Genomic DNA, 14041 nt, shown 5'->3' with positions numbered 1-14041 from the left:
AAATCTAGACCTGAGAGGCAGAAGCGAGGTGAGAGGCACGGAACGTATCCTTTTTTCCAGAGCAGAAGTTGGTTCCCATCCATCCAGTTCCCTAAGGCAACCGTTCCTTTCACCCAATGACCTTTGCATCCCCACCCCAGGCCTCTTAGGAAAGGTGATTGTGCAAAAGCCAAATTTATCTCAAGAAATGCAATGAATATCTTGGAAGGAGTGGGGTGAGGAGGAGGTTTTATCCAAAACACATGTTATTGCCACTATTCTAGTTATCTTGGATATTTCCTGCATGTTTGTCACCATGGCAACTGACTCAGCACGAAACCTTGTTTGCCGGCCCCCGGGGTCCAGCAGAGCGGCCATGTGGTGTCAATTTGGGCCTCATGGTGCTTTTCTGTCTCTCTGTCTGTCTCCCCCAGCTCGGATCTCTCTGTCATTTTTGTCTCTGTCTTTCCTCAGCCTATCTCTGGGCCTTTCTATTTTTCTTCTCCCAGGAAATAACTGCTTGTGCTTCCCTGCGTGCTGTAGGTGGAGACAGCCCTCCCTCAACTCCTCCTGGCATCCTTGGCTAAGGATGTCCCAGAAGGGATGGGAGCACGGGAAGTGCAGAAGCTTGGCCTTGGGCTCGGGAAAGGCTCAGCCAGGCTCTGGGCTCTTTGACAGACTGGCTCCCTGCCTGCTGAAGGCCCCTGGGAAGGAGGGGCGTAGGTTCTGGGAGACACTGGTTAGAAGAATGCGGGCTTTTTATTTTAAACATAGGTTTAAATTTAAAAAAAAAATTAATGAAGCAGCTCTTTTTTTTTTCTTTCTTTCTTTCTTTTTTAAAAAACTTATGTTTGGCCATACTGTGTAGCATGCGGGGTCTTAGTTCCCTGACCAGGGGTTGAACTGGTGTTCCCTGCATTGAAAGCACAAAGTCTTTTTCTTTTTTTTTTTTTTGACTTCTTATTTTTGTATTGGGGTTCTAGTCAAGGCCATGGTTTGTCCAGTGGTCATGTACGGATGTAAGAGTTGGACTGTGAAGAAAGCTGAGCGCCGAAGAATTGACGCTTTTGAACTGTGGTGTTAGAGAAGACTCTTGAGAGTCCCTTGGACTGCAAAGAGATCCAACCAGTCCATCCTAAAGGACATCAGTCCTGGGTGTTCATTGGAAGGACTGATGCTGAAGCTGAAACTCCAATACTTTGTCCACCTCAGGCAAAGAGTTGACTCACTGGAAAAGACCCTGATGCTGGGAGGGATTGGGGGCAAGAGAAGGGGATGACAGAGGATGAGATGGCTGGATGGCATCACCGACTCGATGGACATGAGTTTGGGTAAACTCTGGGAGCTAGTGATGGACAGGGAGGCCTGGCATGCTGCGATTCATGGGGTCACAAAGAGTCGGACACGACTGAGCAACTGAACTGAACCGAACAGCCGCAGAACAATGTTGCAATAATGTCAGGTGCATGGTGAAGGGACTCAGCCATACATATACGTGTATCCATGCTCCCCAAACCCCCCTCCCACCCAGGCCGCACATGACATTGAGCAGAGTTCCCCGTGCTCTACAGTAGGTCCTGGTTGGTTATCCATTTAAAATACAGCAGTGTGTCCATGTTGATCCCAGACTCCCTAACTATCCCTTCCTTTCATCCTTTACCCCAGCAACCATAACTTTGTTCTTTAAGCCTGTGAGTCTCTTTCTGTTTTGTAAATAAGTTCACCTGTATCATTTCTTTTTAGATTCTGCATGTAAGTGATGTCATATGATACTTCACTGTCTGACTTAATTCACTCAGTATGACAGTCTCTAGGTGCATCCATGTTGTTGCAGTTGACATTATTTCATTCGTTTTAATGACTGAGTAATATTCCATTGTGTGTGAGTGTGTGGTGTGTGTGTGTGTGTACACTACAACTTCTTTATTCTGTGTCAATGGACATTTAGGTTGCTTCCATGTCTTGGCTACTGTAAACAGTGCTTCAGTGAACACTGAGGTGTATTGTGTATATACCCTTTCGGACCAAGTTTTCTCTGGATATATACCCTAGTGGAATTGCAGTGTCATACGGTAACTCTACTTTTAGTTCTTAAAGGAATCTCCACACTGTTTTCCACAGTGACTGTACCAGTTTACATTCCCACCAACAGTGTAGAAGGAGTCCAGAAGCATGGAGTCCTAACCGCTGAACCACCGGGGAAAGTCCTAGGATTCAAGCTTCTGATCCTGACATTCCCTGTGTGTGGGAGTGTGTCGTCTCCACTTCCCAGAGCGCTCATTCCCTGGACTTGTGGAGAAGAGATAGGTGTAGAGTGATAGAGCCAGGGCAAGAGAGCTAAAAGCCACGCAAGAGAAGCAAAGAGAAGCTGAGGAGTTCCCCAGAAGGCGGGGCTGTAAGGTACCCGGGTACCCTGGCTTCCCAGGGCCCTCGCTGCCCCAAGTCCTTTCTCCTCGGGCTGTGGGTGCCACAGACCCATCACGGACAGCAGTGTCCCTCCGCGGGGACATGGGGCAACAGGGAGGGTGTTGACAACCACAGCCTGGTAGGGAGCTGGGCCAGCCGTCTGGAAAAGGCCATGTGAGCAGACGGAATATAAACAGGCAGCTCCACGGGAGGTGAGTGTGTCTCCTGGCTCCCCCACTCCCTTCCGCCCTCGGGTCTTCCTTCCCTCCCTGCCCAGGAGGCCTGGCAGCTCTTGCCAGCTGCTCTCTACCAAGTGTCTGCAGCCACACCCTCCGGAAAGGCCTTTCCAGACTACCTCCCCAGTTCGTCCTCGGCTGTTTCTGATCAGGCCTGGTGCCCACCCCATGAACAAGGTAGGCCTGGGCACTCTACTGACCCAGATATTCAGGCAGGACTGGCACTCCCCACGGGACTGCTTGGAGGAGAGAGAAGTGGGGTCAGACTCAGAATCTGGTGGCTGAATCAGAAACTGCCACCATCGTGGCTCCTGCAGGCTCAGCCCCCAAGAGTGATGGGACCCGGGATGAAAAGGAAAAGGCTGGCCAGGCAGCCACTGGGCGGGGCCCTGAGGGCAGCAGTCTGCTGTCACACGGCCAGCATCCAGGAGAATACAGTGCGTCAGCCTTCTCTTGGGCCAGTGCCTTTCAAAGAGGTTCAGTCTTGTGGATGGACCAAACCAGCAGGAAAACAGTCAGCAAGGACAACATCAGCAAGGCTCTGGGGATCAGCCAATAGACTGCAGGGGCCCTCTGGGCTCTGAGAGGGCCCCAGGGGCCGGGGGACAGGGACAGGTCCCAGAGAGAGGGCCTGCTCAGCATTAGGTGGTGGGTCAAAGCGTCAGTCAGACTGGACAGGATTCAGGAGAGGCTCTGTCCCCAGGGAGGCCCTGAAAGGCCAAATGGGAAACTGAGACAAGACCAAGTTAGCCGAGGCTCGGGGGACACAGTGGGTGGGCAGGCCGAGGAGTGTCCAGTGTGGAGAAGCAAGCAGACACAGCTGGACGTCCGGCTCCACCACTCAGCCTTGGACAAGCTCGAGAATTCGCTGAACCTCGGTGTGCTCATTTGTGAAATGGAAAACATACCGATTTTGCAGATTCAGGGAGGCCTGGCGTGCTGCAGTCCATGGGGTCGCAAAAAGCTGGACACCACTTGGTGACTGAACAACAACAAGTAAGGAGTAACTAAGATGTTCCCAAGCGGCGCTAGTGGTAAAGAACCCAACTGCCAACGCAAGAGGTGTATGAGACATGGGTTCGATCCCTGGGTTGGGAAGATGCCCTTGAGAAGTACATGGTAACCCACTCCAGTATTCTTGCCTGGAGAATCCCATGGAAAGAGGAGCCTGGTGGGCTACAGTCCATGGGGTTGCAAAGATTCCATGGGGTTGCAAAGATTCAGACAGGACCGAGCGACTTAGCACGTACACACAAGATATTCTTTAGAAACAATAGTGTCTAAGAGCCCATGGGAGGTGGCTGACAGAGCTCTTGCTTCCCCAGAAGGGGAGATGGTTCCACACCCTTCCCCTAAGACTAATGTGCTTCTTGGTTTTGTTAGGATTAGCCCAGAACCTGTCTGGACTCGAGTGGGCGGGGCCAGTGCTGACAGCTGAAAGGAGACGGCAGGGTTCTGAGCCCAGATATCAGGGGTGAGGGCTGGGATGGCTGACTCCCACCTGGTGCACAAGAAGGCAGTTATAAACAGGAATAGTTTGTGGGGGAAGTCCCTGCCAGTGTGCTGGAAACCAAGCTGCAAGCATTCAAATCTGCTCCTCTTCGCTGGGGCCATGCAAGCCTCGGTAAGACAGGCGGGCAGAGGACCCAAAGCCACGATGTCCAACAAACACATCCAGAAGGATGGGGGACCCAGCGTGTGGTGGGGTGGACGCCTGATCCAGGCAGCAGGAGCCAGGGTGGGAAGCCAAGGATGGGGACGGAGCGGCCTGGGCGTGGGACAGAAAGCAAAGGCTGCAGGCAGGCAACTGGCCAGGCTGGGGAGAGGCACGCCGGGCCACGTGGCCTCAGGGATGGCCCCTCTTTCCAGTCTGTGACTCCAGCTCCACCCAAAGTCCAGGGCAGTGGCCTTTGGTCCTCACACAGCCCTGCTATCTGGAGTGAGCGAGCAACCCTCTGTTTTCCTGCTGGACGAGTGATGCTGGGGACAGAGAAGGGGCTTGTGATGAGGCGGCTGGGTACTGGTGCTCCGAGAGAACAGGTGGCCAGGGGCAGTGCAGGGCACACAGGAGAAGGGCAGTGAGACAGCTGCCTGGGGCTCCAGGCCTGGGGCGGGGCTCCAGCTCACCCCACGTGGGGCCACAGGGATTTGGGTGGAAGGCAGGGGCTTGCACCCCTCCCGTCCTCTCAGTCTTCCCCACAGAGACCACAGCTCAGGACTCAGCTGTCCCCTCCCAGTGACTCAGGCCTGGCTGCTGTCCTGCCCACACCCAGGGCGGGTCCGGTGCCCCAGCACAGGAAAGGCTGTGGTGTGGGTGCAGAGGACAGGGCGTGGTCGGGGGCCTCGGGGTGGAAGGAGACGTCCAGGCCGAGAAGCCCTGGCACCTTCCGGCCGGGTCACCCTGTGCCGCCTCAGCAATGTGACTTTGGGCTGCGGTGGGAGTCTGTCCCCCTCCCTCCGCATGGAGCATAGCAGGCCACTTGTTTCTCATTAGCAAATGGCACTATGTCATCACCATGGGGTGGATGTGCATTTTTGTCCTATTTGCTGGAACCGTGGGTAGATAGCGGTGGGGACCTACAGGCTGGGCCAGGGATGGGGCTTGAGGGACCCAGGACGGGGCTGCGACCACGTGGGGCAGAGCTTTCAGAGGCCTCAGGAAGCCACGGTTCCTGCTGGAGCCCAAGGGCAGCTCTGCAAAGACACGAGGAAAAGAGAAACAAATGAAGCTGTGCGTGCATGCTCAGTCGCTTCAGTTTTGTCTGAGTCTGTGCAACCCCATGGACTGTGACCTGCCAGGCTCCTCTGTCCATGGGATTCTCCAGGCAAGAATACTGGAGTGGGTTGCTGTTTCCTCCTCCAGGGGATCTTCCTGACCCAGGGATCAAACCCACATCTTTTCACATCTCTGCACTGGCAGGTGGGTTCTTTACCACTAGCGCCACCTGGGGAGCCCCCAGTGAAGCTAGGATTACAGTTATTGGCCATGATTATTGTTAATAGTCGGAGAAGGAAATGGCAACCCATTCCAGTATTCTTGCCTGGAGGATCCCATGGATGTAGGAGCCTGGTAGGCTGCAGTTCGTGGGGTCGCTAAGAGTCGGGCACGACTGAGTGACTTCACTTTCACTTTTCACTTTCATGCATTGGCGAGGGAAATGGCAACCCACTCCAGTGTTCTTGCCTGGAGAATCCCAGGGACGGGGGAGTCTGGTGGGCCGCCATCTACGGGGTTGCACAGAGTCAGACACGACTGAAGCGACTTAGCAGCAGCAGCAACATTGTTAATGGTAATGACTAGCATTCATTCTTTAAGGGCCGGCCCTGAGCTATGTGGCTGGTATATATTGTTTCTTTAATTCTCCCAATAATTCAATGTTACAGGTGAGGAAACTGAAGCTCAGAAAGGTTAAGTAAAGGCCCTCATTGTCATGGCGATCAAGCATTAGAGCCAGGATTTGAACCCAGTCTCTCTGATATTTTGACATCGTTTGCATTATAAAACAATGCTTCTACCAAGGTCTGACCTTTTTTTGCCCTGGGCACAGTCCGTTAAAGCTTGAGAAGACTTTCTCAGAAAAATGTTTTTATAAAAAATGGAATAGATTCACAAAGGAAACCAATTACATTGAAATATAGCTGTCAAAACATGAAGAAATGTGATATAGTATCATATGTGCTTTTTATTAACACATTAAATAGCAAGATCTAATAACTATTGTAGTTTCAGAATGCTGATAGATGCAAAAATATTTCATGATATCAGAGAAAACTGCCGTGTGATTTCTATTGATGGCAAAGTTGTGGGTTTTAATAACACAGATATTCTTTTTTTAGTTAATTAATTAATATTTTTAGGTAATTAATTACTATTCTTTTAAATTAAAGAATATTCTTTTAATTAGTTGGTTAATTTTCTTCTTAGTAATTCTTTCAGATAATTCTTTTAGATAAACCAATTAACTCTCTTCAATTAGTTAATTAATATCATTTTAGTTAATTAATTTTCTTTTCAAAGTTAATTGATTAATTAACTAAAAAAAGAAGAATATCCATGTTATCGGTACCCACAACTTTACCTTCAGGAGAAATCACACAGCAGTTTTCTCTGATATCATGAAATATTTTTGCATCCATTGCCATTTTGAAATTAGGATCGTTATTAGATCTTATTATTTAATGTGTTCATAAAAAGCATGTGTATACTATGTCACACGTCTCCATGTTTTGACAACCATATTTCAATGTAACTGGCGGTTGTGCTGGGTTTTCGTTGCTGCCTGGGCTTTCTCTAGTCGTGGTGAGCGGGGACTACCCGTCATCGCAGCGCACAGGCTTCTCATGGGGCGGCTTCACTTGCTGCTGGGCACGGGTCCTAGAGCGCAGGCGTGGGAGTTGTGGCACGTGGGCTTAGTTGTCCCAAGGCATGCGGAATCTTCCCAGACCCAGGATCAAACCCATGTCCCCTGCATTGGCAGGCGGATTCTTACTCACTGTGCCACCAGAGAAGTCCATGGACAGTCTTAACTGAAGGCAATGTCATGTTTCAGTTAGAGAACTGTGAACATAAAGGTGTGATTTCACTCCCCCCCATCGTGTTCCCAGGCCCCCAGAATTCTGTGGATGAGTCAGAGGTCAAGACTCCAGATTAAGAACCACTGCTTTAGGAACAGAACTAGAAACCTCTCTTTTTGCCCTGGTGGTAAGGGGTGTGCAGACCACTTCCAGACTGTGGAGCTCTGTGCTTGCTGGGGAATCTTGAGTGGCTCCTCAGCCCAGCTCTAAATAATCTGTCCTTGTGACCTACCTGGGCTTTAGGGCTTAGAGAATAAAATTGCAGAAGACCCAGTTAAAATTGATTTACAGGTCAATAATAGTATCTGTTTAGTATAAGTATATCCCATGCAATATTTGGGACATATTTATTGTATTATTTTTCCATTGCTATGCAACAAAGGTAGCAGCTTAAACAATACAAATTCATTAACTCCAAGTTCTGTGGGTCGGAACTCAGCCCATGTGACTCAGGTGGGTCCTTTACCTAGAGTCTCACAGGCTGCAATCAAGGTGTTGGTCAGGCTGCATTCCTTTCCACAAGCTCTGGGATGTATCCGCTCCTCCTCCTTTGAGTCTCTGAGTTCAGTTCCTTGTGGTTGAAAGATGGAGAATCTGGTTTCCTCGCTGGTTGTTAGCAGCGGGGTGCGATCAGTTCCTTGTTGTTCTTCAGTTGCTCCATTGTGTCCGACTGTTTGTGACCCCGTGAGCTGCAGCACCCCAGACTTTTCTGCCCTCCACTATCTCCTGGAGTTTGCTCAAACTTATGTCCATTGAGTCGAGGATGACATCCAACCATCTCATCCTCTGCCTACCCCTTCTCCTCCCCACCTCCATCTTTCCCAGCATCAGGGTCTTTTCCAATGAGCCAGCTCTTCCCATCAGGTGGCCAAAGTATTGAAGCTTCAGTTTCAGCATCAGTCCTTCCAGTGAATATTCAGGGTTGATATCCTTTAGGATTGACTGAGCCTTGCAGGCCATCAAAAAGACTGTGGTTTGTATCCTGGGTGAGAAGGGAAGACTGTGGAAGTTTCTGAGCAGAGGGCTACCATGATCTGCTTCAGGTATTAAATGGTCTTTGCAGCTACTCGGCGGTGGGCATGATGTGTGCCCAGAGCTGCCTGACAGGGTGTGGGATACACGGTCACTGCCCGGTACGGACTCCATCCACAGAGAACTACAGAGCTGGGGAGACACGGCAAGGCGGTGTGTCGAGCAACAAGAGCCGGGACTTTAAGACAGAACTCTGGATTTAAGTCTTCCCTCTTCTGCTCCTCAGCCTGGAAAGTTACCCAAATTCTCAGTTACTGCCGTGACCACATCTGACCACATCTGCCTGATGGGGTGATTTTGAAGCCTGGCTCATCACATAGTGCCAGAGCCAGAAAAATAGAATAGTGGCTATGCTATTATTGAATAATAATATGGGGTAGTTTTAAATTCTTCATCAAGGATCAGTTGGTAAAGAATCTGCCTGCAATGTGGGAGACCTGGGTTTGATCCCTGGGTCGGGAAGATTCCCTGAAGAAGGGAAAGGCTACCCACTCCAGTATTCTGGCCTGGAGAATTCCATGGACAGTCCATGGGGTCGCAAAGAGTCGGACATGACTGAGCGACTTTCACTTTCACAGAGGACGAAGATCATAGCTGATAGTCTGAGTGGGCCTCCTCAAGGCAGGGGAGATGCCTAACTACCAGAGGGATGGGGATCAGGAGGTAGAGGAAGGGACCTGGCAGAACCCAGGGGCCAGAGTAAGTGGTGGGTTCGTGGTCACAAAGACACACAGGGTGAGGTCAGCGGGACATTGCAGACGGAAGCTGGGAGAGGGGTAGGCTTGGGCAGGTGCAGGATCAAGTTGGTGGGAGGGCCTGACTCTGAAGAGTATGAACGGGCATTGTCTAATTGGAGGTGACAGGGAGCGGGAGAGGGACTGGATTTGGGGCTGGTGGGGAGGAAGGGAAGAGCACGACAGACCCACAGCCGGGCCGGAGGGGTTGGGATAGAGTGGGCCTTGGGCAGGTGTCCCAAGGCCCAGGATTGCAGGCAGAAGGAAGCAGACCTGTTTGTCCTGAAACCTGATCTTTCAAGCAGCTGTCCCCCTCAGCCTAATGGACCATAGGAGGGGGTGGGGGATGGACGGGCTGTCCCTTCCCAAGGCATCATTGCCACCAGCATCCCACCAACTCTCTGAGAGCACAGGCATCCCAGGAGAGTCACAAAGTGGGGTGACAGGGTCTCTGCCCTGCTGGGTGAGACAAGATGGTTGGATGGCCTCGACTCCATGGACATGAGTTTGAGCAAACTCCAGGAGACAGTGAAAGACAGAGAAGCCTGGCTTGCTGCAGTCCATGGGGTCGCGAAGAGTCGGACGCGACTGAGTGACTGAAAAACAGCCATCGCTGGGTGCGGCCCCCAGTTTTTCTCTCCCCACGTTCCCTGACCTGGGGTCTGTGCAGCCTCGTAGGGCTCCAGGCCAGTGATTTCCGACCGGGTCATCCCCAGTCTCCAAGTGTCCCTGGAAGCAGTCTTGGAGATTTGGGGGAGCTATTTTAGTGTTTATAGACATGTCTCACAGAAATCATACATTTTCTGTCATAAGGCTAATTCCTATTCATCCTTCAGAAACCCAACTTAAATATCCCCACTCTGGGAAGCTTTCCTGACCTTTCACATGTCAGGTTCCCAGCAGGAACAGATGGCTCATTGCAACTGGGTAACTGAGAATTTAAGAAGGGACTACTGAAAAATCTATTGGCAGATATTGCATTGCTTATACGCAGACTCAAAAAAAAGAAAAAAGAAAAAAAAGATACAAATGGACTTATTTCCAAAACAGAAACAGACTCACAGCCTTAGAGAAGGAACTTATGGCTACCAGAAGGGAGCATTCAGGGAGAGGGATAGACTGGGAGTTTGAGATGGACATGTACACACTGCTATATCTAAAACAGATAATCAAAAAGGACCTACTATATAGCACAGGGAATGCTGCTCAATATTCTATAATTACTTAAATGGGAAAAGAATTTGAGTAAGAATAGATGTATATGGTAAAAAAAACAAAAAAACAAAAAACTATTGGCAGGATTAAGGGACACGAATGACATCTCAAGAACTCACCCACCCGAGCCCTAAAGAGACAAGGGAAAGAGGCAGTAACCGGACCCCTGCAAGACCCGTTGTGACAGAAGGGGCTGCCTGGCAGGCTCTGTGGCCTTTGGAAGAGGTCACAGCCTCAGCCAGCCCATGGTGGCTGATCAGGGAGGCAGCTGACACTCTGCCCAGGCCAGGGGCTCCCATTGGCAGCACCCACCTGGAGGCTGGTGGAGAGCCACTGATACAGTCCTTCAGGTCAGACCTCGAGGTCCAGGGCTGGGCGATCCGGGAGTAATGTGGGTTTGGAGGGACTGGGGACAATATCCAGCCTACTTCTTGTGTTAGCTCGGGCTACCATAATCAAATACCATAGACTGGATGGCTTAATAAATAGAAGCTCATTTCTCACCATTCTGGGTACTGGAAGTCCAAGATAAAGGTGCTGGTCAATCTGGTCCCTGGCGAGGACTTTCCTGCTGGCTTGTCGATGTCCTCACATGGCCTTTCTTCAATGCACACACATGGAGAGAGAGAGAGCTTTCCTTTATCTTCTTATAAGGGCACCGATCCCAGCCTCATGACCTCATCCAGCTCTAGTCACCTCCCAAAGTCCCACCTCCAAATACCTTCACGTTGGGAGCCGGTAGGGTTTCAACATATGCATCTGGGCGGACACAGGCATTCAGGCCACAGTACCTCCTCAGGGTGGTTCTGTACTGACTTACTGTGTGACTTCAGATGACTTACTTAGCTTCTGTGGGCCTCAGTTTCTTCATTTGTAAAAGTAGGGTACCTATGAAGATTTAAAAAGATATCAGGGGACACGTAGTTTTCAAGGTAGAAGCCCAGTGTGTTTCCGTTTGCTGGCAAAGCAATAAAGCTATCATTTCCCTGTTGGTGTTGCTCAGTCGCTAAGTCGTGTCTGACTTTTGTGACCTCATGGACTGTAGCATGCCAGACTCTTCTGTCCTCCACTGTCTCCTGGAGTTTGCTGAAATTCATGTTCTTTGACTCTGTGATTCTATCTAACCGTCTCATCCTCTGCCATTCCCTTCTCCCTTTGCCTTCAATCTTTCCCAGCATTAGGATCTTTTTCAGTGAGTCAGCTCTTCCCACCAGGTGGCCAAAGTATTGTAGCTTCAACTTCAGGAACAGTACTTCCGGTGAATCTCAGGGTTGATTTCCTTTAGGATTGACTGGTTTGATCTCCTTGCAGTCCAAGGAACTCTCAAGAGTCTTCTCCAGAACCACAATTCAAAAGCATCACTTCTTTGGTGCTCAGCCTTCTTTATGGAGCAACTCTCACATCTGTATATGACTACTGGAAAAACTATAGCTTGACTATACAGACCTTTGTCAGCAAAGTGATGTCTCTCCTTTTTAGTACATAGTCTAGATTTGTCATAGCTTTCCCTCCAAGGAACAAGTGTCTTTTAATTTCAGGGCTGCAGTCACCATTGCAGTGATTTTGGAGCCCAAGAAAATAAAATCTGTCACTGCCTCCACTTTTTCCCCAACTATTTGCCATAAATTGATGGGACTGGATGCCAGAAAAGAGAAAAGAAAGGACTTTCCTGATGGTTCAGTGGTTAAGAATCTGTCTTCCATCACTTCTCAGCCTTTTGGCTAAGATCAAGTGTAGCATCTGTTGTTATCATTTTAATATCTGATACATCCTCTATCCGAGGACAATATATTAAGTGGATTTTTGGAGCAGGCTTCGGGAGTTGATGATGGACAGGGAAGCCTGGCATCCTGCAGTCCATGGGTTGCAAAGAGTCAGACACGACTGAGCAACTGAACTAAACTGAACTGGAGGAGGGAGTTGGAACAGGAGTTTGCTCCGTCCACTCCACACATCGACGTGGTATTGCAGTACTTCCAGGAATGGTGCACCCCCTCCAGGGAATTAAAAAAAAAATCTGTCTGCCAATGCAGGGGACATGAGTTTGATGGATTCCACACGCCTGGGGCAACTAAGCCCATGCGCCCCAACTACTGAGTTTGAACTCTAGAGCCTGTGAGTTCCAACTACTGAGCCCACACACCAGAGAGCCTGTGCTCTCAAACAGGAGAAGCCACCGTAATGAGAAGCCCACGCACCACAACTAGAGAAAGCCCCGAGCAGCAACGAAGACCTAGCATGGCCAAAAATAAATAAATTTTTTAAAAAAGAAAAAACAATGAAAAAAAAGGAGGGGGGAAACAAAAAAAGATATTGCACCTCCAGCCTGGACTGCCTTTTGAGCAGCCTGAGAAATCCCACCATTTTCCACTCTGGCCACCACCCTCCACCCCACCTCTTTTCTTTTCTCTACCAAGTGACATGGGATTACGCCATTCCTCTGCTCAAAGCCTCACCACAGCTTCTTATTTCACTTAGAACACAATGCAGCTTCCTTATGGGGCTGCGAAGTCCGCCACCATCTCACAGCTGTGCTTCCGTTCTCAGCCAGGACTGGAGTCCTCCCCCTTATCCCTGCCAGGTTTCAGATCTGAGCTTAAATGTCATTTCCTCAGAGGAGGCTTCCCAAAGCCCCCGAACTCCCTGTAATGTTCTCATGGTGGCTGTCCTTTCCCATCACAGCAGTGATTGCATCCGGGGAAAACATTTTGCAGCTCCTCATGGGATGGATTGGAGCTTCATCGTGACAGCAGGAAACTTGACTGGCTTCCCCACTGCTTAGTCCCCGGTGGCCCCGGTGCAGCTCTTTTCCAGCACATATTTGTTAGAGAAATAACAAAGTAAAAGGTCTTTCCTGGAATGCCAGCAAGCTCTCTGGGGAGACAAAGACTGACACAGAAAACTGTTCCGCACAATGCAGGATAATTTGTGTCTAGCCCATCTCCAGAGAGCCTGGCCCTCACCCTTGAGGCTTCAGGAATTCAGAGAAAGGAGGAAAGGGTATTAGCTACCTCGTGAAGACTCGGCTTGAGGTCACTCCTTCCAGGGAGATGGAAGACAGCAGGAAAAGTCACATTTGTCATGTGTCCACAATGTGCCAGAAACGTATCACACAACATCTCTTTAAATCTTCAGTTAGATCTTCCAGTTTTGCAAATAAGGAACCTGAGGCCCAGAGAGGTTAAATAAGTCACCCAAAGTCACACACCAAGTCAGTGGCAGAGCCAGGATATCAAATGAGGCAGGCCAGATGTCAAAGCTTGCATTTTTGCAACCAGGCTTAGGACAGGAAGGGAGGTGGTAAGAATTTACTCAGGTTGAGTGGGCAGTGGTTCAAATGGGGCTTATGACAGAATAGCATCTAAACTATGGTAATTCTGAAAGCTGGGCTCGTTCTGATGCCGAGCCCAGATCTTAAATGTTATCAGGTACATGTGGGTTCTGAAGGGTCCAACAACAAAGAGGACAGCTAGACCCACCCAGAGCAGCTGCAGGCCTCAGAGATGGCCCAGAATTGGACAAGCCCTGGAATGAGGGTCTGGGCAGCGCTCCCAGCATCTGACCTTGGAAGGCGGCTGCAGAGCTGTGGTTTGGGAGGTTTTCCTTCCTCAGCTAAGACCCACCGGAGCCTGTTATAAAGACCCAGGTAAGGGAGCTAGGTGGTGCGGGGCGGGCAGTTCCATCTTGATAAGGTGGGGGAGGAGAGGGAGGGGTCATTCCTGCCAGGCTGACCTCAGCGGGGTAATGTGATCAGCCTGTCATGGTTCTGAGCCCTGATTTGGGAAGAACAAAGAGGCCAGGCCCCTCTGCCTCCTCTAGCCCAGGAATGCAGCTGGGGCCAGGCCGTGACCAATCAGGAATGCA

General features: G+C 50.1%; 1 long non-coding RNA gene and 1 pseudogene across 1 annotated transcript; one reads left to right on the top strand and one right to left on the bottom strand.

Annotated features, from left to right (window-relative positions):
- Positions 1-8060: 8060 nt before the first annotated feature.
- LOC122431121 lies at positions 8061-12730 on the bottom strand. Its single transcript, XR_006266448.1, has 4 exons — positions 12634-12730; positions 10899-11065; positions 10682-10778; positions 8061-8455 (listed from the first exon to the last, which is right to left on the bottom strand). It is a non-coding gene; the product is annotated as an uncharacterized LOC122431121 (long non-coding RNA).
- Positions 11879-11994, top strand: LOC122431516 (annotated as a pseudogene).
- Positions 12731-14041: the final 1311 nt, after the last annotated feature.

The sequence above is a fragment of the Cervus canadensis genome, chromosome 29 (genome assembly GCF_019320065.1).
Source record: "Cervus canadensis isolate Bull #8, Minnesota chromosome 29, ASM1932006v1, whole genome shotgun sequence".
Taxonomy (NCBI): domain Eukaryota; kingdom Metazoa; phylum Chordata; class Mammalia; order Artiodactyla; family Cervidae; genus Cervus; species Cervus canadensis.
This window is presented reverse-complemented; position numbering and strand designations above follow the sequence as displayed.